Consider the following 26,078-nt stretch of genomic DNA (forward strand, 5'->3'; position numbering starts at 1 on the left):
GCTTCAACTCAGGTCAATGAGAAGGCTAGCACTTCAGATGATACAGGGCCTATTACAGGACAGATTTTCTATAGTAAGATAGAAAATCTATTTTTTATAATGAATGAAATCACGCACTTGTTTGATGTGGCCCCAAATTTTTATAAATACACAGAAGAAGAGGAGACAATGGATGCAATTCTCAGGCATCAACTCCCTACACAGGACTGGTGGACAAATGCAATACAGAAAATTTTATAAGCAGTAAGGCATTCACCAAATTTTGTTTTTAAAGAAATGTGAATTGTCATGTAAAGCACAGTTCAACAAAATCAACATGCGACATAGATTAAAGCTGAGCCAACTTAGCAGATGTATCGGCCAACAAAGCAGAAATAGAAAACCACAGGTGGCAGGGCCGAGAAAATACAGCGCAGCAAGAAATAAAGACACATTATTCAGCGTTAAAGCAAAGCGGCTCAACCGACTCAATGACCTCCAAAAGTCAAAATTATCCTCTGACAGACATAAAGAGCATTTATGATGCATTCAAAGTTGTAATAACTTCTTGTCTACTTTCTGAACGAAGTAATGAAGATATTTCTCTCTCAGATGACTCAATGCCTGAGATATTTTGTATAAACATTCCTATAAAGTCCCCTTCACATGAGATTGCAAGGGTTGTTGTTGATTTCTCCTGAAGAAACTCTTATGCTGTAATCCTTTCAGAAGTTTAATAAAGAAAGTGATGGAATTTCTCGGATTGCTGAGGTGTTGAATGCGTTCTGGTGTCTGTTGATAACTGCTGGATTCCTGTGTATTTCACCATACAATAAGTCTCTGTAACTCTCTCTGTTATTTACTTGTTTTGTTAAAATCCATATATGTTATCTGATTTTCAATACTAAGCAACAAGGAAAAAGAATAACTTTCAGGATTTATTCACTGAGTACCCTGGGTTCAATCTGTGTTGTTAATGAATGTTTTCTTCAGCTGTAATCTAGATAAGTGTAATTCTTAATTGCTGCACTTTCAGAATACACCTTTCACAGTGGCCTTTGTCACAGGAATTCAAGTTTTGCTCCTGTGCAACGTGCTACACTTTCACCTCACCAGCTTAATAGAAAATTCTTAATTGCTTTCTATTGGTTGACATACATCACCATTTAAGCTAAGTTTGTTTGTCTAAAATACAAAATAGGCCCTGCAGTTTGAACACCACCAATCCTGCATATCAAATCATTTCACAATTCCAGACTCCATTGCCCAATGGTATTTCACTCCTCAAACACTACACTGTAAGACCTGAAAGAAGTCCTTCAACCAAAACATAAACCAAAACCTGAGCATAATAGCTAGCCTAAAACAACATCATAACAGAGACAAATCATAAAGAGAGAGCCCTCTCTGATTATAGTTTGGCTAGAAACTGTGATCCAAAGATTGGTTAGTGGTTACCCCGGCCGTATTCCCTAGGGAGTCATAGGGAACAACCTGGGTGTTAACATAATTGGCGACTCCACTGGGGAGTGCTTGAGTTTTTTCAATTTCCATATATTTTCATAACTACTATCAAGCCTGAAATCAGCCAAGAGACCTTTAATCTGTTTCTGTATCACATTAACAGCTTTGAGGAGGAGCTTGTTTAGGGAATCTTCATCTTAGCTCTAAGAATATATAGCCATTCTAAAATCTCCATTCAGTCCTTGCAGATATAAAAGCTTCCTACAAAATCCTAAAAAAAATAAAAACAGTTAGAAGCTAGCTCCTAAGAAGAATCCACGGTACACTAGGGCAAATCCTGACCCTAATCCACCCATCACTGTTGATAATCCAAATACCATCCCTAGAAACATTAGGAGGCAGCAAAGGCAGGAGCAACCTGCTGATTTGACCTCAGAGTCAGATCATCCCAGCCTCATCCCTACTCCATGCAAGGTCATTTTCCGGTCCACCCCTATTTCCCCTAGCTCACCGTCCACATCTCAAACTCCTCCTCTCACATCCTCATCCAGTGCTCATATCCCCTTGACCAACACTCTAGGTTCATCCTCACTTGCCACCCCTATCGTACCCGTTGTTCCTATTATCCCAGCTGCCCCTGTTAATCCTCTAAATCCTGTAAATATGGCTAACAGATATGCACCCTTGCAGATACCAGCTAATGCTGCAGCTTTACCTCAAGATTACCAAAGCAAAATCTCTTATTTTGACTCCAATGGCTCTCTAACAGCTGTCTAGCATGCGAAGAAGATGCAAGACCATTTTGAGACCCATGAAATAGATGATGACAGTGTCAGAATGAGGATGTTTGTTCAAAGCCTAACCGGGGATGTAAGAACTTGGTTTAGATCCCTGAATGCAAACTCCATTACAACTCCTGATGAACTGTATCAAGCCTTTACCACTAGATGGGAAAAGAAGAAAGATCCTCTGCACATACTTGCTGAATATGAAACAATCAAGAGAGGTCCTCAAGAGACCGTTCTGGAGTATTGTGCTAGATTCAACAATGTGTACAATGCAATACCACAAAACCTAAGACCTCCTCCTGATTTGGCCTTGTACAAATTCCCTGATGGATTTGATCCTGACATGGCATATCAGTTGAAGGAAAGAGAACCTGAAACCCTTGAAGATGCTCAAAAGGTTGCTGTCACAGTAGAAGCAAACCTGATTGCCAAAAGAAACAGGGCAAGGTTAGAAAAGAGAAGCATATACAAAGAAGAACCCACAGCCTTTGACCAAAAACTTGATGCAATACTTAATGGTATGAAAAGGTTGGGTGATAGGGTAGAATCAGTTGAGAGAAAAGCATCATGGGAAGCACCACAAAACAATCCTCCTAGGAATCCAAATTTTAGGAGAAATCTAAACCCAAACATTGGCAAGGCCAGTGCTGACCAGGACATAAGACCCCCTTTCCAAGAAAATTATGCAGAAACTTCCACATCAGCTGAGCCCAATGAAGATCCTGAGATTAATTTAATGGGTCTAGATGGTGAAAGTCAAGTTTTCTTAACACAAGAGGATCATGAGGATGATGAAATCAAACTATTTCAAACTAAATCAGGTGAATCCTTTGACTTCAAACAAGGCTATGACACTGCTGTTTATGAAGTCCATAAACAATACAAGCTAAGGAGCAGAACTGTGAATGTTAACCACCCTGAAAAGAAAAAGGATAATCAGCAGCCCGAAAGAGTTACAGTCACAGAACCTAATGACAAAATAAATTCACATACACAAGAAGTGATTGTTGAGGAGATCACTGAACCACTGTCCATAAAACAGCAGCCTATGGTCACTCCTCCTGCTCATCCTCATTCAACTATTTCTCCTCAAGAGATGAGTAAAAAGGATAAGTCCCAAAATCAAGACAAAAATCAAGAAGAAGATATAATGAATAAGGAAAGGATTGTCGCCTATAACCCCAGAACCCAATCTGAAAAATCCTTTGATCTAGAAACTGAAATTGGCAAAATAAAGATAGCTATTCCTCTCGTGGAACTAGCCAAGCATGACATCTATAAACTACAGATCAAAAGGTCCCTTCAACTCACTAGTAACAAAGATGATGTCAATGTGATGGATGACACCCCAGAACTCCTGTTTGGCTCAGAAGTGGATGGAAAAACAGTAGTCACAGGGGTACTGCCTTTCTATGTCAGTTTGCATATTCATGATAAAATACTACACAATGCAATGTTTGACTCAGGTGCCTCTCACAACCTCATGCCAAAAGCAGTCATGGAAAGACTGAATTTGGACATAACAAGACCATACAAGGACCTGTTTTCCTTTGATTCCAGCCAAGTCAAGTGCCTAGGTCTCATAAAAGACTTATGTGTGTCTTTGGTTCAATACCCAAACAAGACAATCCTAATGGATGTTGTGGTTGCTGATATCCCACCTAAGTATGGGATGTTGTTATCAAGATCATGGGGAGCTAAACTCCAAGGTTCCCTGCAATTAGACATGTCATATGCCACCATCTCTGTTTTTGGGCAACCAAAAAGACTGTACAGAGAAACACTAATGAAATACATGGTCAGCAGTGAGGAAAAGCCTCAAAACTTTCCCATATATGCTATCCATTCAGACATAGACTCATACATTCTCTTCAATGACACCATCACTCCCTCAAAAGGTGATGTTGAAACCAAGATACTCATACAAGAGGAAGACTTAGATGAAAGTATTACCACCCATGAAACAACAGCCAATCAAACACTAGATGTTGCTGCTACCCTAGTTGTCCAGAACATCCAATCAAATGATGAGACTGTCCTAGAAGCCAAGCTAGAGAAAAAACCACAATTGCTACTCACATTACCAGCCCATGAACATATCATCAAATCTCTTTCCCAACAGGACATTCTATGGTTCCTTGAATTTGATGGTGCAGTTAACAAATTAGGAGCAGGGGCTGGAGTTTGGGTACACAATAAAGAAAATAGCTATGCAGAAGGCAGAGCCTATAGATTGAATTTCAGATGTACTAATAACATGGCAGAATATGAAGCTCTTTTACTAGGCCTCAAGTTAGTAAAGTTCCTAAAAGCTGCCAGGGTTTCAATCATGGGTGATTCAGATTTAGTTATTCAACAAGTGAAAGGAAACTTTGTCACCAATGACAAAAGACTAAGGACTTATAGGTCTGCTGTTGCTGAGGTACTAAACTCCTTCTTTGAATTCCAAATCACCAAGATTTCTAGGACCCACAACCTACATGCTCATAGTTTAGCCACCTTTGCAAGTACCTGCAAGTTGCCCTTTGAGCCCCACCATTGTTTTACAGCTGAGATAAAACACAGACCCTCCATTCCAAACAATATCAATGATTGGCAAGTATTTGAGGATGACAAGCAAATAAACAATTTTTTGACTTTGCAGCAAGAATTTTCAGGACTAAATATTGACAATGACAGAGCAAGTCAATCACAAATACTTGAGACAGCAAGTCAATCAAAAATACTTGAGACAGCAAGTCAATCACAAATATTTAGTGGAGCAAGTCCATCACAAATACAGTTTCCAAAGATTACTCACCCAATATCACCCAGAACAGCAAAACAAATGCTAAATCCAACTATTTTCAACAAGGAAAACATTCAGCAAATTCAACAAATCAACTATGAAGAGGTGGCCAATGCTGAAACTGAAATCATAGAGCTGAAAGACAATTTCCTACCAACAGGCCTAACTCCCTTAGAAGACATCTTTGACTCGAATGATATTCCCAGAAAACCTAAAATGCAGCCCTTGAATGCATCCATTGAAGAATGTAACATAGGTACAATTGACAAACCCAAGATAATTAAATTATCTGCATCTTTGTCGCCTGATCAAAAGCCCAAATACATTGACCTCTTTAAAGAGTTCTAGGATGTTTTTGCATGGAGCTATGAGGACCTAAAGTCCTATGATGCCTCTGTAATCCAGCACACTATCCCTCTCAAACCTGATCAAAAGCCCCTTCAACAAAAACTGAGGAGAATAAATCCTATGCTTCTCCCAGCAATGGAACAAGAAGTATAGAAAATGTTTAAGGCAGGCATCATAGCACCAATCAGATTCTCTGAATGGATCTCCAACTTAGTCCCTACAAGAAAGAAGACTGGTGAAATTAGGCTGTGTGTGGATTTGAGGAATCTGAACCAAGTATCCCTCAAAGACAATTACCCCTTACCCAAGATGGATCACATTTTGCAGAGAGTAGTGGGGGCTTCCAGAATTTCTCTACTTGATGGATTTTCAGGCTTCAATCAAATCCTAGTTCACCCTGATGATCAAGACAAAACTGCATTCACCACCCCATGGGGAACTTTCAAATATGTAAAGATGCCTTTTGGATTGAAAAACGCAGGGGCAACTTTTCAAAGAGCAATGGACATTGCTTTTTCCAAAGAGATTCATGACTTTTTAGTCATTTACTTAGATGATCTCACACCTTTTTCAAAATCTGACCAAGAACATCTCAAACATTTAAGACAGATCTTCCTAAAGTGCAGAGAATATGGAATTTCCTTAAATCCCAAGAAGTCTCTATTTGGTTTGGAAGAAGGTAAACTGTTAGGACACATCATCTCAAAGGATGGCATAAGAATTGACCCAGATAGGATACAGGCTATCCTACAAATGCCCCACCCAAGGAATGTCAAAGAGTTACAAGGATTCTTGGGAAAAATCAATTTCTTAAGAAGGTTTATCCCAAACTTGGCAGAACTAATCAGATTATTAAATAACATGCTGAAAAAGGACTCAAAAGTGAAGTGGACTGTTGAGGCCAATCAAGCATTTGAAGGTATAAAATTGGCCCTTACCCAAACCCCAGTCTTGACCAATCCTCAGTTTGACAGAGAGTTTATTATTTTCTCTTTCGCCTCTCAGCATACTATTGCTGTTGTTTTATTACAAAAAGATGACCAAGGTAATGAGAAGCCTATTGCTTTCTTTAGCAGAGCTCTTAGAGATGCACCTTTAAAGTATCAAATCATGGAAAAGCAAGCTTATGCTTTAGTCAAAGCCATTAAAGATTTTAGGATTTATATCCTTTATTCCCATGTCATAGCATATGTGCCAAGTCCTATTGTAAAAGACATACTCACTCAAGAAAACCTAGAGGGTAGAAGAGGAAAATGGATTGCCAACATCTTGGAATTTGACATTGAAATAAAACCTACAAAGCTAATAAAGGGGCAGGGTCTGGCCAAATTAATGACAGAAGCAAATTTCCAAGCCCTAGATATTAATCAGCTGGACAGTGAAACAGAGCTGGCGACTCCAAAGATCAATGTAGCCTTTGAACAATCTCCTTGGTACTCTGATATCTGTTATGTCTTGCAAAACCTGTGTGCTCCCCCAGGACTGTCCAAAACCAAGTGTAGGTTCTTAAAAATGAAAACATCAAGATTTTGTGTAATGGATGGCAATTTGCTTTGGAAAAACCATGAAGGTATATTGCTGCACTGTTTAATTGAAAATGAAGCTGACAATATCATAAAAGAATTCCATGCAGGTGACTGTGGTGGACACTTGTACTGGAAGTCCACTATGGATAAGATACTAAGGGCTGGATACTACTGGCCCACCATGTTCTCTGATGTCAAGAAATTCATCACTTCATGTCACAAATGTCAAGTGTTTGAAGGAAAGAGACAGTTGCTGCCACTTCCTTTAAGGCCTATTGCAACAGAGAGACCTTTTCAACAATGGGGATTGGACTTCATTGGGGAAATTCATCCCTCATCTTCAGGCCAACACAGATGGATCTTAACAACCACATACTACTTCACTAAATGGATTGAAGCTGCCCCATGCAGACAAGCCAATGATTCAATAATTATTCAGTTCTTGGAAAACAACATATTGGCTAGATTTGGCTGCCCTGACAAAATAATAACAGACAATGCTGCTGCTTTCAGATCTAAAAAAATGGTGAATTTCTGCCACAAATTTCACATTACCCTGGGTCATTCTACTGCATACTATCCCCAAGGAAATGGCCTTGCTGAATCATCAAACAAAAGCCTGGTGAACATCATAAAGAAGGTGTTGGAAGAAAACAAAAAGAACTGGCACAAGAAACTAGTCAATGCCTTATGGGCAGATAGACTAACAACAAAAAGATCAATTGGGACCAGCCCATATGAGTTGGTTTATGGACTAGAAGCCAGATTTCCCTTATCACTAGGAGTGCCTGTTATGAAGCTTCTTCAAGAAAGCCAAGCAGAACCAAATGATATGCAAAGGAGGATCAATCAGATAATTTGTTTGCAGCAAACTAGGGACCAAGTTTTCAGCAGAGTGCAAGTGTTACAAGAGAAATTAAAGAAGGCCTTCGATAGAAGAACTAAGGCAGAAGACTTCAGCATTGGTGACAAAGTCCTCAAGTGGGATGCAAGAAGAGAGGAGAAGGGAAAACATGGAAAATTTGATTCCCTTTGGAGAGGACCATTTGCTGTCCAAGCGGTACAAGGAAACAAAACTTACTTCCTTAAGAGTCTCAATGAAACTGACTTGGATGAAGGTCCTGTGAATGGCAGGATGCTCAAGCACTATTTTGACTATTTCCCATGAGTGCAGCCTGAGGTTCCCTTGTATATAGGCAGATGTATATATTATTTTCTGTTTAGATTGTAAAAATGCAGTTTTCCAAGTTTATTGACTGTCAGCAGAAGGCAAATAGAATCAGAGGTCTACCAAGAAGAGAAGCACACAATTTTGACATCTCAAAGCAGCAAACTTCAAAGATTGGCAAGAGCAGTCAAGAAGCAAGGCAATCTGACCTGCTGTTCTTGGTCTTTCAAATGAAAAACCATCCCCATGTGGAGCCACTGTTAGCTACCTATACCAATAGGTTTCATATTTCATGATTGGCTATAGAAGTTCCAAATATGCTCTGCTTTGATCATGCAAAGATCACATATTTCCAAAGGAGTACAAGGTATGTTTATAGCTTGGTATGGACTCAAATTTTGATGGATGGTCCAACAGTCTAATCTGGACCATGTCATGTTTTAAATTACAGTTGTAGATTAGAGAAAGAAAGTCTGTCCAAACTGTTTAATCTTGGCAGACAAGTAGCTTAGGTAGAGAAATTAAGGTTCCCAACTGCTTAATCTGGGACCTTGGAAGAAATAAGGGTAGAAGTAGATAGAAAAAACAAAAGAAAAGGCAAGTAAGGGTCTGCAAGTCCAAGTGCACCCTCCAAGAAGAAATAAAAAATGCTAGGCAAGTAGCTGGGTAGGTAGTTGAGGTTGCAGAAAGGTTATCTTTACCATTGCAAATGTGTTAACTATGTTTACCAAAGCAAAGTCAATCAATTGACAAGGGGTTCTTCTTCATCAAGTTGCAACAAGCAAAGGAGCATGTCTAACTTCCCTTTTCCCTTTTCATGTCATTTACTAACATTCCCTCATCACTTGAGATTCATGGAAGAATTATGGTTTCATGGTGGTTCTTAATCTTTTTAGAAGCCACATTTCTTGTCTAAAATCTTTTCATTTTGATCTACTCCCTAAACTAAGTGAGTTTCAAGTAAACTTAGTGTTTTCTCCCTCCATTCACTCCCCCCATCCATATTAACTCTAACTCTACTATGTAAATCCCCTATATTGCCTTTCCCCTACTAGTATTAACACCATGGTGTATAAACCCCAAATTTTGTATAAATATCCCTCCCCTTGGCATTATAGCCATATGTTCGCTAAAAAGGGATCAAATGACACATGGTCATGTTGATAAACCTAAACCTAGCTTTCCTCCGCCTTTCTGAATCCATTGTTAACTCATTGCACCCCATTTGCAAATATAAACCCTATACAAGCCCCTTTTTGACCCATAACCCCTTTGAAATCATGAAAAATCCAAAAAAACCCACTTCCGCCGCTTAAACCAAAGTCTCGGCGCATATATTTGTTTTTCGAAATATATTGAAAAACCTTACCAAACCACCATACCCCGATGGTCTTCAGCCTAAGCGCGCATCCCGAAAATAAATGTTAAATAATACCGCCCCCGCCATACCCGCCGATCACTTCGTTGATCCGGCAGCCGTCCGATCGGAGCTTGAACATCCAACGGCTCTTATCGCATCGGAGCGGCTCCGACGTCCGCCGTTTACCCGCCGTACCCACCGATCACCTCACTGCCCCGACAGCCGTTGGATCTGGCCCTCCAGATCCGACGGTCCTCATTGATATCGGAGCGGGTCTCACATCCGACCGATATCGTCCGATGTCCGTAAAAAGGTTACGTCACGCGGCAGCCACGCGTCCCCGCCATAGCCCGTCGGAGGTACGTCTGACAGATACCTCCCCCGTACCATGAGCGGTGTGATATGAAACCACTGGCGGTTTCCGGTTTCTGTTTCCCCGCCTATACTACGTCACCTCCACGTCATCCCACGTCACTGCCACCATGCCGTCACGTCAACCGTTGCGCCCGACCGTCTGCCGATCTGTCCTGCCACTTCACCATCCCCGTGGACCAATCAGAGCCCGCCACCTCACCTATGACGTCATCCGACCTTGACCCCACCTACGACGTCATGCTGACGTCAGCAGAAAAACGCGCCAAAAGTCCAAAAAACCAATATTATAGTGAAATTTCGCGTTTTTTCCCATTTTTCTTCCAAAAGAGTTTGTTGCGCCTGCATGCAATTTTTACGTCCACAGTCCACCAACCTGCAGAACCTGACCAGGAGACCTCCGAAGCACCAATCCTGCCTGCATATACGACCTCTGCTCGCTGTTTTCCAGAAAGATTAAAGGACGCTAAAACTCATAAATTCACCGGCGAGTTCCCCCTGCAGAGCCTCTATTGTCAACTACAAGGTCGAAAAACACTAGCCGAGCCTTAATTCCCGAGTTCCTATCAGAAAACTGTCAACTGCTCGCGCAATCGTGAGACAGTGGGTTATTCATTAAGAACCTGCCACGAGAGACAGAGTGAGGCCAAGCATTGGTCTTATTTACACTCTAAACAGTATTTCAATTGCTGCTTATTAGAACCACTCTCTATTCCTCATAAATTCACCTCCCTGGTAAAGAGAAATTCCTCAGCACTGTCTTGCTCAGTTAAAACCACTTAGCACTCAATCCAAAATCCTCTTTTACAATGGAGACACCTGTAGTACTAAATGTTCAGCCTCTGAATGCCCCTCAAAGGAACTTGAAATGGCAAGCCTTGGCAGATATGGATTACCAAATTACAGAAGAAATGTTCATGAGCAGCAAATTCCACATTCATCTGTTGAAAGAGTTGAAAGCCAAGCATGAAAATGGGACAGATATATTGGGCATATGGGACTCTTTCCTCCCTATTTTCAAACTCCCTCAGGTCAACCAGTTCCCTGAACTAATCCACCTGTGTGCTGAACATTATGATGCTCCTCAGAGGGCTGTTGTGGACCCATCTGGTTCAGTACTTTTCTATGTTACCCCTCAAGCTATCAGAGACATGCTTTGCTTCAACACTCAGAAGAAGTTGGTCCCTTTGTCACTAGTGAACCTGATAAAACAAGGGGCTAAACTGACAGATGCTCAACTTATCAAACTTAATCAATTATACATCAACTCTGACACTCTGATGTACCCTCCAATTGGTCATGTATATCTCAATGGGCTGGGCAGAGACCTTGCAGATATGATTAGTCCCATCTTGGGATATAATTCAATTGAGCATATTGATATAACTGTGTTGGTAATGATGTTTATGTTTGCTCCTGGAAAGTCACCAATCTGCTATGACTATGCCACCTACATATCAGACAAGATTCATGAGCAATTGATGAATTTGGCGAGAGATAGGGTATTCAGATATACTTCCTACATCTATCATTTGATCTTATACCATCAACATGAGAGATTTCATTTTTCAATCAAAAGAATGGATGCCCAGGGCAATCCTAGATCAGTGGTTTATTGGTCCTCTGTCTTCCACTCTACACCTGATTCTCCATACACTTACTGTGAATTTATTGATCAGTTCATCCATCCGGCTATGACAATGCTAACGAGCTCGCCTCCTCCAAGACTCACCGATGACATGCAGAGAATTCTTCAGCTGTCTAAATCTTACAGCATTGGGGATTGGTACTTCTACCAACACCACACTGTCATCAGGATATATGGGTGTGATTTGCCTCCATTCAGATTACCTAAGTATGTGCCTATGAGGCTATTCGCCCTAGAGTATTTTAGGCAATTTGCCTGGGTTGATGTGCTTCACTTTTCAGGAAAAGGCAAAAAAGCACAGTTGAAGGTGAAAAGCCAACTTGGCCATTTTATCTATAACGAGAGGGAGCAAGGATGGAGGGAAGCAGATAGAATGCTTGAGTCCCTTGGCCTTCAAACAAGTTTCCCGTGGACACCCTATGACCCTAATCATTTTATAACAATGAGGAGGCTCAAATACAAGTTGTCTGCCTATGATCATCATAGTATCCCTCACATTGAAAAATATGCTAACCAAGACAAATGGAGGAGAGGGACCTTAGAAGAGCCTGTATCACAAGAAGAGCTAAATCAGAGGGCAGTAAGGAATCTAAGGAAGATGGCTGACCTTGAACTTTGTTCACAGGTGAGCGCACTTCCAAGCACACAAGCCGGAGCAGCTGCATCTTCCTCAACTGCCAAACAGCAAACTACCAAGGCCACTGAAAATATATCCAGCAAAGGCAAAGAAAAGGAAATGGAGACAGAGCAACCACATCAAGAGAAGGAGCAGTCACCTCCAGTGACTCAAGAGCAGGCAGATAAAGGAAGGCAGCAGCAAGCAGAGCAACAACAGCAACAAGGATTGCAGCAAGAAGAAGGGCAACATGACAGACAGCAGCCCTTACAGCAGGAAAGAGTAATTGATCCTTCAACTTCCACTGAGCAACAGGCTCAGAACATAGTGCCTCCTAGGCCAGAAGTCACCACTGATGCCTCGGTCCTCCAAACTCCACAGAAGGAGGACTTAAGCAGAAAAAGGGATAGAGAAACTCCTCTGACTTCATCTATCAACCAGGGAGAGAAAAGACAAAGATTGAATGACTTTTCGGAGGATGACATAGCAATAAGACAAGCATTGGGCATGGGCCCACCCAGCAGAGAAGCTTCAGCAAGTTCCTTTCAGCAGGAACAAGAGAGAACAATGGGAGGAGAAGTCAGCTCCTCCGGCCAGCAGAAAGAAGGTGGACTCAGTATCAAACAGCAATTTATAGACATCAAAAGGAGGAGTGATCCTATCAAGATACAGCTGTACAATCATCTGTTAAACATGGCTCCCACCAATCAGCAAAGACTCATGTCTGCCTTTGATGTAAGTGAAGGCAAAATGATCATGAGTCATTTTATGCCCACAGCACTGCATCCCCAATCTGCCTCAGATTACCTCAGGACCAACCTGGAGGTCCTGGCCAAAGACATACACCCAATGGATAAAATTGAACTGCACAAACAGACTGGTGAGATGGTGTATGCCTCCTTGGCAGATAAAACATTAGAGAATTACAAGCTAGAGAGCAGCCTTAATGCCACAGCCTCTCAGCTGGAATTGGAGAAGGCATCATCCCAGGCGAAGGACAATAGAATAAGGTCCTTGGAAGACATAATTATTGAAATTGGGCATGATCCCAAAGATATTTCAGGAATACAGGAAATCTTGAAGTTGAGGGATGCTGACATGGCTGCCTTGAGGAAGAAAATCAAACTCCCAGCTACCATTCACCCTCAGACAGATGAGGTAGCCCAACAAAGGCATGAGCAGGATGCCACAACCTTGTTGATTGCCGTTTATAAGCAGCTTATGCAAGCTCAAGAGAAATTGGGAGAATCAGAGGCTACACAAGCGGCCCTGCAAGCAGCATTGAAACAAAGAGAAGAGGGTCAGACCTCTCAGCCTCCTCCTCAGATCATCAATCTTGAGGAAACTGCTCCTATCACTGCTCCTCCTCCTCAACAGACTGAACAGACAGCAACATCTACTTCAGCAGCGCCAACAACTACAGAGCAGGCCCAAAGCTTGGATATGCAAAAGCTGAAGAATGAAATCCAAATCCTGGAAGCTCAAATGACCGAGTTAAATGAGACCAAGGAAAAGTTGGCCAAAGTCAATGACAGACATGATAAATCAAAGAGAGAAGTGGCAGAAAAGGGCAGGGAAATCAAAGCCCTTAAAGACAAGATCAAAGAGCTGGAAAATGAGCTCAAACTAGACAAAATTGTATCTGAAATCAGAGCAATGTTGTGGTCCAATATTGGCCAATCAATGGCAATATATTGAGACAATCCATGAGCAATTAGAGCTCATCCCAAAGGCACAAAAGGAGGTTCACAGATCAAGAGCTTTATTGAGCAATATGCCTGAAGTGGCCACCAGAATGATCAATGTACTTAACCATAAAACAAGTTCTCAGTTAGCTACCATGGGAATTACAAACAGAACTGAGACTATCCAAATGATCAGGAGGGTTCTTAATCTGAGAAATCTGGTGCAGACATTGGAAAGAAGAACCCAGGATATGCAAACTGAGGTGAACAGGTTCATGGAAAGATTTCAGGTATTACAGAACAGAGGACTCCCTAGCTTACTGAACAGCGGAGGGAAATTATTCACCCATGAACAGTATGCCAAAAGAGTGAATGCTTTTGCTTCAACTCAGGTCAATGAGAAGGCCAGCACTTCAGATGATACAGGGCCTATTACAGGACAGATTTTCTATAGTAAGATAGAAAATCTATTTTTTATAATGAATGAAATCACGCACTTGTTTGATGTGGCCCCAAATTTTTATAAATACACAGAAGCAGAGGAGACAATGGATGCAATTCTCAGGCATCAACTCCCTACACAGGACTGGTGGACAAATGCAATACAGAAAATTTTATAAGCAGTAAGGCATTCACCAAATTTTGTTTTTAAAGAAATGTGAATTGTCATGTAAAGCACAGTTCAACAAAATCAGCATGCGGCATAGATTAAAGCTGAGCCAACTCAGCAGATGTATCGGCCAACAAAGCAGAAATAGAAAACCACAGGTGGCAGGGCCGAGAAAATACAGCGCAGCAAGAAATAAAGACACATTATTCAGCGTTAAAGCAAAGCGGCTCAACCGACTCAATGACCTCCAAAAGTCAAAATTATCCTCTGACAGACATAAAGAGCATTTATGCTGCATTCAAAGTTGTAATAACTTCTTGTCTACTTTCTGAACGAAGTAATGAAGATATTTCTCTCTCAGATGACTCAATGCCTGAGATATTTTGTATAAACATTCCTATAAAGTCCCCTTCGCATGAGATTGCAAGGGTTGTTGTTGATTTCTCCTGAAGAAACTCTTATGCTGTAATCCTTTCAGAAGTTTAATAAAGAAAGTGATGGAATTTCTCAGATTGCTGAGGTGTTGAATGCATTCTGGTGTTTGTTGATAACTGCTGGATTCCTGTGTATTTCACCATACAATAAGTCTCTTTAACTCTCTCTGTTATTTACTTGTTTTGTTAAAATCCATATATGTCATCTGATTTTCAATACTAAGCAACAAGGAAAAAGAATAACTTTCAGGATTTATTCACTGAGTACCCTGGGTTCAATCTGTGTTGTTAATGAATGTTTTCTTCAGCTGTAATCTAGATAAGTGTAATTCTTAATTGCTGCACTTTCAGAATACACCTTTCACAGTGGCCTTTGTCACAGGAATTCAAGTTTTTCTCCTGTGCAACGTGCTACACTTTCACCTCACCAGTTTAATAGAAAATTCTTAATTGCTTTCTATTGGTTGACATACATCACCATTTAAGCTAAGTTTGTTTGTCTAAAATACAAAATAGGTCCTGCAGTTTGAACACCACCAATCCTGCATATCAAATCATTTCACAATTCCAAACTCCATTGCCCAATGGTATTTCACTCCTCAAACACTACACTGTAAGACCTGAAAGAAGTCCTTCAACCAAAACATAAACCAAAACCTGAGCATAATAGCTAGCCTAAAACAACATCATAACAGAGACAAATCATAAAGAGAGAGCCCTCTCTGATTACAGTTTGGCTACAAACTGTGATCCAAAGATTGGTTAGTGGTTACCCCGGCCATATTCCCTAGGGAGTCATAGGGAACAACCTGGGTGTTAACACATACCTTCTACCATACCTTTACCATGAAGTATTCGAAGGCCCTTCTCTCCAATATGTCCAAGCCTTTGATGCCACAACATGGTCTTCTCTCCAGAGACCACTAGATTTTCTACTCCATTTTCAAGAACCATAGAACTATTGCACCCATCAACAACAGTGCTACCTTGGAGCTTGTACAGAGTTCCAATCCGAACTCTCCGCATCAATATCAGTGCTCCTCGAACCATCTTGCAGGTATCTTTCTCGAACACTGTCTTTACAGCTGCATCATCCAACTTGCTTACAGAAATCAGATTTCTGGCCAATGCAGGAATATGCAGAACACCCGGAGGTGTTCTAACCCTTTCACCTTACAACTTCGACTTTACTTTTCCGCAACCAATGATTTTAGCCTTCCTATCATCTCCTAAGAAGACATCACCACCACCGTATTTCTCATACTCGCAGAACCACTCTCTATGGGGAGTGAAGTGAAAGGATGCACCTGAGTCAATCAACCATGCCTCATGATCTACATGTGTACTTGAAGAAGCCAAGTACACATCCCCACCTTCATCTGAGGTGGTTTTCGCCTCTGCAGAAGGAGCATCATCAGATCCCTTTCCTTTATCAGGAGCTTTAGATTTACAGTCCCTTCTGAAGTGCCCTTCCTTTTCGCATTTCCAGCACACCACCTTTGTAGGTTTTCCTGGAGATTTAGATCTCCCTCTAGATTTAGATCTCCCACTCGATGACTTATTTTTGTTTTTGTCCAGGGACCATCCTCGTACAGACTAGGAATCATCATTCTGGCTCTCCATATTTTTCCGTCTCATCTCCTCCGTCAGCAAGGCTGAGACTATTTCATCAAACTACAAAGTAGTTGCATTGTTACCTATTGCAATAACCAGACTATCCCACGAATCTGGTAGAGAACACAACAAACTAATGCACTTATCTTCATCTGAAATTTTAATCTCAACAGGTGATAACTGACTTACCACAATATTAAACGCATTCAGATGCTCTGTCACTGAGTCTCCATCTTTCATCCTCAGGTTATACAGCTTTTTCCGCAGGAACAGTTTATTCACCAGAGACTTAGATTGGTACAAAGTCCCTAACTTGTCCCACAAAGCCTTCGCCGTAGCTTCCCCTGATACATTCAGCAATACTGAATCTGAGACACACAATCGTATTGTGCTCTTTGCCTTTCCATCCAACTTCTTCCATTATTCATTGGTCACTCTCGTTGGTTTAGTACCCGGATCTACCACGATCCACTGATCTTTATCCACCAACAGATCCTCCATCTTGAGTTTCCACAACTCAAAACTCTGACCATTGAACTTCTCAATCTCTATCTTTCCACTGCTTGCCATCTTCTTTCACCACCAGAATCGATCTCGCAGATCTCCCACTGAACAGGGTCTACCACAGGCTCGAGAAAAAAACCCCTCAGCAACAAAGGCATCCCCTTGAAGCCAAAACAGCTCTGATACCAAATGTAGGTTTTAACCCTGTACAAAAATTACTTGGATACGAATTCTTAAACAAAGAAAATAAACAATGCGAGAGCATAACACATAAAACACATATGCACAGATATTTTCCCCTGGATCCCAAAACCGGGACTACCAGCTTGATTTTTCATTATATTCCTTTCAATGTTACAATACATATTTATACATGCTGAAGCATCCAATACCATGGACCGAAAAACCATCGTGTCCAAAACCATGGACCGAAAACCATAGGTAGGTTCGCCCAACCTAATATAGGGTCCAAAAAAAATTTCCTGGGGCGCTGCCCTAGACCTCGTAGAGGAGGGCTACCCACCCCCCTCAAACCCCCTGGACAGGGGGCCTACCGCCCCCCCGCTGCGCAGTCGGCGCAACGAAGGGGGGGCTCTACACCCCCTCTAACCCCCCAGTTCACTACGTAGGGTAGTCATGGAAAGAATATAACACAACCCACCATTATCTCATCGAGATTCAAAATATGCCTATATGACCATCTTGTTCTGTTTATTTTTTTCAACCTCCATTCTTAGGAAAAATATAAGATATATTATTATTTATTATTATAACATGTTAATATGTAAATTGAATGCATGTACAATGATAGTTTTGGTATTGTAGCAATTTTATATTGTAGGCATTGATGGAAAAATCTGCAAAGTATTTAATTCAGTGTTACTTTCAAAAAATCATTCAAGCTAAGCTTTGGCTTTTTCTCGGGGGATTAACAACCATCCAGAAGAAAAAAGTTGCAGACCTTGAGATGATTTAAATTCTAAATGATTTTATAACAACTTGCTTTTCTTGCTTTCCTTTTAAAAATTCTCATTTGGTAATTTTGAAATAATGATTTGATTGAACTACTGATCGTGCTATAACAGGTCATTTGGTTCTTTTTTGTGTACAACTATGTCATCCAACAAGGCAAAACCAAAGCTCTGCTTGATATTCCTTCTCAAGATTTTCCCATTCATAAATGAGCTAACAAACATAAGCTTTCATCCCCATCACCTTGTTTGATTCATAAATCCATATATTTTAATAATAAATACAACAAGAAATCCATATCTTGCATGTCGTTATCTAATAAAAAATATTCTTCCTTTCCCTGGGGTTTTGCTCACATTGCAGGATATGAAGCATATTTTCATAGGAAAACCTGCTAAGTCCTTGATGATTGGAAATATGTTACTGATAAACAAGAGAGTGAGATTCAGCTCTATATCAGAAGAAAATGTAGTGAAAATCCATCGAGATATTGTAGTGGGTCCAAGTAGAGAGAGTTTCCCAATAGAAATTAGAACCTTCATTAACTCCTATGGCAGCGAATCCTCTGCGAGTAGCCAAGGGAAGGAGGCCTCAGCTAAATATATTACCTTCATCATTTGATTTATCAATTCATGGTAGGATTATTACCTGCTATAATAGCCTTAAAATGAAATGAACTTTGTGTGGTCACTGTTACTCTAAACTCTACACCTTTGTGGTTGCAGTTAACTTTATGCATTTCTTGTTTCATAAAGATATTACTGGGTGCTAATTTCTTGGTATTGCTCCCATCTTAAACATGGGACAGTTGCTTTTGCTAAGAATAAATCTGGTTTTGGCACCCAATAAGATATGTCATAGTATGTTGCTAATAAGTGGAGCAGGTACATAGGTCTAGTAGTGTGTCTTCCTCCAACAACTATTGAAACATGGCACAACTATTTGTCCATAAAGCAATTTGGCTTTGGGGCCCAATAAGATACATCATAGCCTGGTGCTAACAAGTCGAGTAGGTGCATAGGTAGAGTATTGTGTCTTCCTCCAACAAGTACTGAAAATTTAGAATTTTATCATGTGGGTGGGAAATGTGAACTTCCTCTTTCAGAATAGGAGGTTCATAGAGCTTTAGATGATTAACATTAAGCAAATTGTGTAGCCAAAGCAATGAAGGTAAAACTAAATCACATGCATTCACACAGAATAGTATAGAGACCATAGTGGATGGGCGTGAGTTTATCATGTCATTTCCCCATAAAACATTGTTTATCTAGATAAAATCAGACTCGACCACCTATGTAAAAATGAATAGACACTTGACTAACAATAGTTATTGTACGAGAAACTAAAGTGAAAACATTCTTTAAAACAAAACTTCATATTTAAGAGAAAACCAAAAATCATTAACAACAACTTATTTGTAACTAAATATTAGATAATCTCAGCAACGGTGTGCAAGTTAGATAATCTCAACAATAGTACGTCAATGAGAAAATGTCCCCAGAGGATATGGATTACATGCCAACTCAGGCCCAAATATCCAAGGGCATTATGGATTTTTCACTTGGCCAGAATATAGTCCTCTAACTACTTGCAAGAGAAACCAAATCTAGATTCTAGACATACCTTACTCTAAGGGCTAATGGCATACTTATAGTTTTTGTTCCAACTTTCATTTCCTTTTACTCTCAATGTGGAATAGATTGTAGAATTCCTGCAGAAACTCCGATAGATCTAGAATTCTAGTTAAATTAAACGCAAGTAATTTGTTGATATTCAAGAGAGGAGAGAAAGAATTTTCTCCATAAAATAAATGTATTAAATTAATGAACAATAGTAATACATGAGCAACCAAGCCTCTAATCCCAAAGGGAGGTGGTTATATATAAATTGCTGAATCTAGAAAACTAGGAAAAAACTAGTAAAAAACTAGAAAAGGCTAAGAAAAGCTAAAGGGAGGCCTAAAATAGAAACAATGACTCAAGAAAACCTATGCCAACTATCAGCCATGAGGAAAGCATGAGGAGGGGCACATTTCACAAGGAAGTAAACTTTAAAACATGCTAAAATGGTCTGGGGGACCAAATCCCTTGACTTAAGGGGGTATCTTCATGTGGGGCACCAATCCTCAAAATAACTCAAGTGGATGAGGTGTGGTTAGGTGTGAACATGCACTTAGATGTCTAAATGGTTTAGGAAAGTGGTTGGACCAATATTTCCATAATATTAAGCCTTTAGAGGCAAAAAACAAGGCAAAGTTGGTCCACCGAGCTAGTTTACCAAAAACCAAATGTGAACATGATTTTTAGTACGCGTGGCTAAGTCAAGGATACTTAGGCTAAAAAATAAATGTAGATGTTAGGATTATATTCCAAAACCCCCCCTTCATCCTAACTCACTTATCTAAACTGAGTCCCGGCCAAGATGCCATTCACTCAAGTACAATAAATAAAAGACCTTCATAAAATGAAGAAAGAGGGAAAACCTCATGGGAGAACACCCACCCCCCCCCCCGCAAAAGAGGAAAAAAGGGTTAAGTGACTAGAAGGGCCTACTTAGCTGTCTCCACCACTCCAAGCATAGCTCTCAGTTATAAAAATTTATTTTGAGTGAAAGACTTGGTGAAGATGTCTGCAACCTACTGCTGAGTGGGGTAGTACTGCAATGATATGACTTGGTCACGGATCAGCTCATAGATGTAATTCATGTGAATCTCGATGTGCTTGGTCCTCTTCCTCTAAATTGGATCAATCAATATTTGAATAGAGCCCTCATTGTCACAAATTATGACAGTCGGAAATGGATACTAAATACCAAACTCGGAGAGAAGTCGCTGCAACCAAACAACCTATGTAGTTGCATTCACTACACCTCTATACTCTGCGTCGACTATAGATAAAGCAATCGTGGATTTCTTCTTGCTAGACTAGAAAAAATGCCTTGATCCAGAGCTAAAAAAATAACTGGAGGTGGGCTTGCGGCCTGTACCATCGCCAGCCCAATCAGAATCTGTGTACCCAATCAGTAAAAGTGGGCAATCTGCAATATAAAAGATACCAAAACTGGAAGTACCTTTCACATATCTAAGGATTCTCTTTGAAACTTTCCAGTGAAGCTCATGGGGCTCCTGCATATATGTGGAAAAATATCCTATTGCAAAATATATATCAGGTTGGGTGTGAGTAAGATACAACAAACTCCCAACCAAATGTCGATACAGTGTATTGTCCACCAAAGTTGTAGTACCTGCATCCTCAAATCTGATCCCTGAAAGAAAGTGAGATGTTGCTGGCTTGTATTCTGTCATCTGAAAGTGGACAAGTAGATCTGATGCATACTTAAACTATGCCATCTTGATCCCTAAAGTCGACTGAGAAACTTCAAGACCAAGAAAGTTGTGCAACAGTCCCAAATCTGTCATGGAAAATCGGTCATGCAATGCTGATTTTGCCGAATCAATAGTTGAGGTAAGGTTCCCAGTCATCAGAAAATCATCTACATAATGTACTACCAGCAAAATGGAATCATCACATCACAACAAATAAACATTCAGATCAGATTTTCATTGAATGAATCCAATGGAAAGTAGGAAAGAATCCATATTTGCATACCAGGCTCTAGGAGCCTATTTGAGGCCATACAAAGATTTATTTAATCTGCAAATGAGGGAAGAATTCTAAATGTATCCCTGTGGTTTCTCCATATATATCTCCTCCTTGAGATATCCATGAAGAAATCCACTCTTTACATCCATGTTATGAACTTCCCATCTGTGAGTAGTAGAAATGGCTAAAACTAGTTGAATGGACTCCATTTTTGCAACAGGTGCAAATGTCTCTATGTAGTCTATGCCATGTACATGTGAGTATCCTTTTGCAACAACTCAAACTTTGTAATTTCTGATCTCATCATCTGCAGCAATATTTGTTCAATAGATCCATCGGCATTGAATAAGCTTTTTCCTTTCGAAAGTGGAACCAAGTCCCATGTGTTGTTTTCCATGAGAGTAGAGTAATATTCATCCATGCCAACCTCCCAAAGCAGGTTTCTAGTAGCCTCAGAGAGTGATTGTGGATATGAACCAAGTGTCATATATCAATGTATGGGAAGCAATGATTCGGTGGCAGCCAGGGCTTGAGGAACCCCAAAAAACTATGATCTAGTCCTTCTCGCATCCACAGTATCACCAACTAGTTCACCTACATCTTGCAGGGTTTTCTCTACCCAAGTTGGACGCTGAGTTGGAGCAGCCATGACCTACTCGTCATCCTATGAATTATACCCAATAGGCTTCTTTGATGGCTTCTCCGAAGTTCTTGAAGAAGTTTCAAACTCCTCCTCATCAGTGGCAACAAGTGGTTCCTCGGTCGGGTCTGCTAAAAAATCTTGTAGTGATTCTTCTTCAAACTTCACACTTTGAACTACAAGGAACTTTTCAGTGTGAGAGTCAAAAACTCTATATCCTTTGACAGTGTTAGGGTATCCAACAAAGATACATTCAAAAATTTGAGGCTCCAAAGCCTTCCTCTTATCTACCGGAATGTGAGCCCATGCTCGTGAACCAAAAAAGCGAAATTGCAACACTTTCGGTTTCTTACCGGTCTAACATTCAAATGGAGTGGTTCCTTTGAGTGCTTTGTGAGGAATGTGGTTCTAAATGTATGTTGCACAATTAATAGCTTCAGCCCATAGCTTAGGAGCTAATGATTTGAACTATAGCATATAATTGGCCATCTCTTTTAACGACCAGTTTTTCCTCTCCGCGACACCATTCCGTTGTGGTGTATATGGCACTGTGTGTTGTAGGTGTATACCTGCATCAATACAAAGTTGTTGCACATATTTGTTGACATAATACCCCCCATTATCAGTATGGAGTATCTTAATCTTACACCCAGACTCATTCTCAGCAAGTTCTTTAAATTCTATAAGGCATTCAAATACTTCCAATTTTAATTTCAAAAAAAATACCCAAGTAAAGCGAGAGAAATCATCTATGAAGGTGAGTACATATCGAGCCTTACTGATTGAAGGCTGCGGGAATGGGCTCATGATGTCACTGTGAATCATTCCAAGAGGTGAAGAAGTTCTTTGTGCCTTCCCTTTGTCAAACTTTTGCTCTGGATGCTTGCCAAGAATGCATCCTTGACATACACTACTTGTGAATTTAATAACGGGTAATCCTTCTACCATGTTTTCCTTGCTGATTTGATGCAAGTACTTATAGCTTAGATGGCAAAATATTTCATGCCATAACTTTTTGATATAATTAGATTGTGACAAAAATATAGTTCTAATAGATTTAGGAACAAAGTGGGAGAAGAAATGCGAATGAGAACCGTGATCTACAATTCCATGTGCAAGGTGTGAGCTCATGGAAATGGTGGTAATCACTGCGGAGTCCAGTGTGAACTCCACCTTCTTCCCAAAGCCGGAATGAGTGATCTGATATATAGAGATAAGATTTGTAGATAGCGAGGGAACATGAAGCACATTTTTTAAGCAACCCCCTTCAAGTTCTACAATTACTTCTCCGCACACCTTTGTGGGTGTAGCATCTCCCAAGTAAATTGGGAATCTAGTGCTTTCTTCGATGGAGGAAAATTCATCTTTTGATGCAGCCACATGGTTCGATGCTCCTGAATCAAGGATCCAAGCTGATGGAGTGGATGTGACAGCCATTAAAGTGTGACCATCTCGTGCTCTCCCTCTCCCATCTCCCATTCTATTATCATCCTTCTTCTTTGCATTCTTGGGCATGGTGAGATTATGCTACTGCAATTTTTTAGCCATCTCATCGATTGTTTTCCTCATGCAATTTTGCTTCAGGATGAAAAACTTTGGAACAATAACGACAAAGTGTTCTTTACTTCTTCTTATTACCCTTAGGCAAAGAAGAGCTTTCTGAAGATTGTACGGGTCTCTCCTTCTTTGATTCATTAAATTTACCCTTCCCTTTTTGCTTGTCTATTGCACTGCTCTTTGGAGCATCAGTAGCCGCAAGTGCTTAGTTCTTTGAACACTTGATGGCACCCATTTGGAATAGCTTAGCTTTCTCTTGAGTCAATGCTGCAATGAATTCATTCAATGGAGGCATTTTCCATTCTTCCTGAGTTAATTTAGATGCTTGAAAAGATGATACAAATACAGAATATTCAGGGCCTAATTTCGAGAGAATCGAAAGGATGAGTTGATCTTCCTCTTTCTTGACTGCACATGCATCAAGTTCAACGAGGAGGGATTTAAACTTAGTGAAGTATTCTTGCAGGTTTCTGAAATGAGTTGGACTGATGGATATGAGTTCATTCTCTAGTTGATGCGCTCTCATTTCATCTTGCTTGCCAAAGAGTCCTTCCAATGTGGTCTAGACCGCATCAGGAGTACTGGCTCCACTGACATGAAAGAGGAGTTCTCTGAAAATTGATAGGAATATCAGCCCAATTTCTTCATCTAATTTATTGAAATACTTGATCTTCTCCGCTATAGAAGTCGGTTCAATCGCCATTCCCATTGTTAACCTGCAAAGCCCTTTGCATTGGAGGAGTAGAGTGATCTCTCTCTTCCGTTCGAAGTAATTGAAAGGATTTAGAATGAGTTTTGTGGGATGAGAGAGATGATCCATTGCTTCTTGCTTCACCTCATAATTATCTATACCTGCAAATAAAACTGTGTACAATCCACTAGATTCAAACTAGCTCTGAAACTATGTAGAATTCCTACAGAAACTCCGATAGATCTAGAATTCTAGTTAAAATAAACACAAGTAATTTGTTGATATTCAAGAGAGGAGAGAAATAATTTGCTCCATAAAATTAATGTATTAAATTGATGAACACCAGTAATACATGAGCAACCAAACCTCTAATCCCAAAGGGAGGTGGTTATATAGAAATTGTCAAATCTAGAAAACTAGGAAAAAACTAGTAAAAAACTAGAAAAGGCTAAGAAAAGCAAAAGGGAGGCCTAAAATATAAACAATGACTCAAGACAACCTATGCCAACTATCAGCCATGAGGAAAGCATGAGGAGGGGTGCATTTTCCAAGGAAGGCAACTTTAAAACATGCTAAAATGGTCTGAGGGACCAAATCCCTTGATTTAAGGGGGAATCTTCATGTGGGACACCAATCCTCAAATAACTCAAGTGGATAAGGTGTGGTTAGGTGTGAACATGCACTTAGATGTCTAAATGGTTTAGAAAAGTGGTTGGACCAATATTTCCATAATATTAAGAATTTAAAGGCAAAAAACAAGGGAAAGTTGGTCCACCGAGCTAGTTTACCAAAAACCAAGTGTGAGCATGATTTTTAGTGCATGTGGCTAAGTTAAGGATACTTATGCTAAAAAATAAATGTAGATGTTAGGATTATACTCCAACATAGATAGCCTTATATCATAAAATTATCCTAGCCAATTTTACTCTAATATTGATGTTATATACAATTATTTTAGCCTCTCAAATTCTATGTTAGCCATTCTAACACAAAATTGGGCCTTTTAATTAACTGTTTTCTTTGTTGTTAGGAATTGAAAATTGAAAATTGAATTCCTTCTAACTAAGTTGGAAATAATACACTTTCTTTTAGGAATCATCGTAGTGTCCCCTCGATTTTTTTTGTCCAACTGCAGTGATAAGATGTTGATGAATATACGAGGATCTATCCACATTTTTATTGTGATGGATGGAAACTAATAAGATAGTGTAGTGACATTTCCCAAGCAAAGAAACATTTTTTAGGTGATTGCTTCCAATTTCCAATGAACCCACTATTACATTGTAGCTTGGCTTTCAAAGGAACCAATTAGTGTAGGAGAAATTAATGTTGTTGAAACAATGACAAAGTTGTTGTGAATAGATGCACTAGTATTTCCTGCTACACCAACAACATTAATCCTTTCATGATTATTAGGGCATGTTCCTGCTATGTCCATAATGCCACCAACTTCTACCACCGGTCTCTTATGTCATCTTTTGTATAGTGTACTTTGTAAGGTACAAATGAAAACCACCATCATCCTTTGGGTTATGTAAATGTGTAAGGTATGTATTTTTGGACACTAGTCCAGTCACTGTCTCTATTTTAGATGGGTACAATGTTTGCATCTTTGCATATGGGCAAACTGGAACTACAAAAACATTTACAATGGAGGGTACCCCCGAAAATAGGGAAGCTAACTTTCATACATTGGAGGAACATTTTTGAGT

Source organism: Pinus tabuliformis, chromosome 3_2 (assembly GCF_031772625.1).
Source record: "Pinus tabuliformis cultivar Carrire ecotype Pingquan chromosome 3_2, CPIR1, whole genome shotgun sequence".
In the NCBI taxonomy this organism is placed as follows: domain Eukaryota; kingdom Viridiplantae; phylum Streptophyta; class Pinopsida; order Pinales; family Pinaceae; genus Pinus; species Pinus tabuliformis.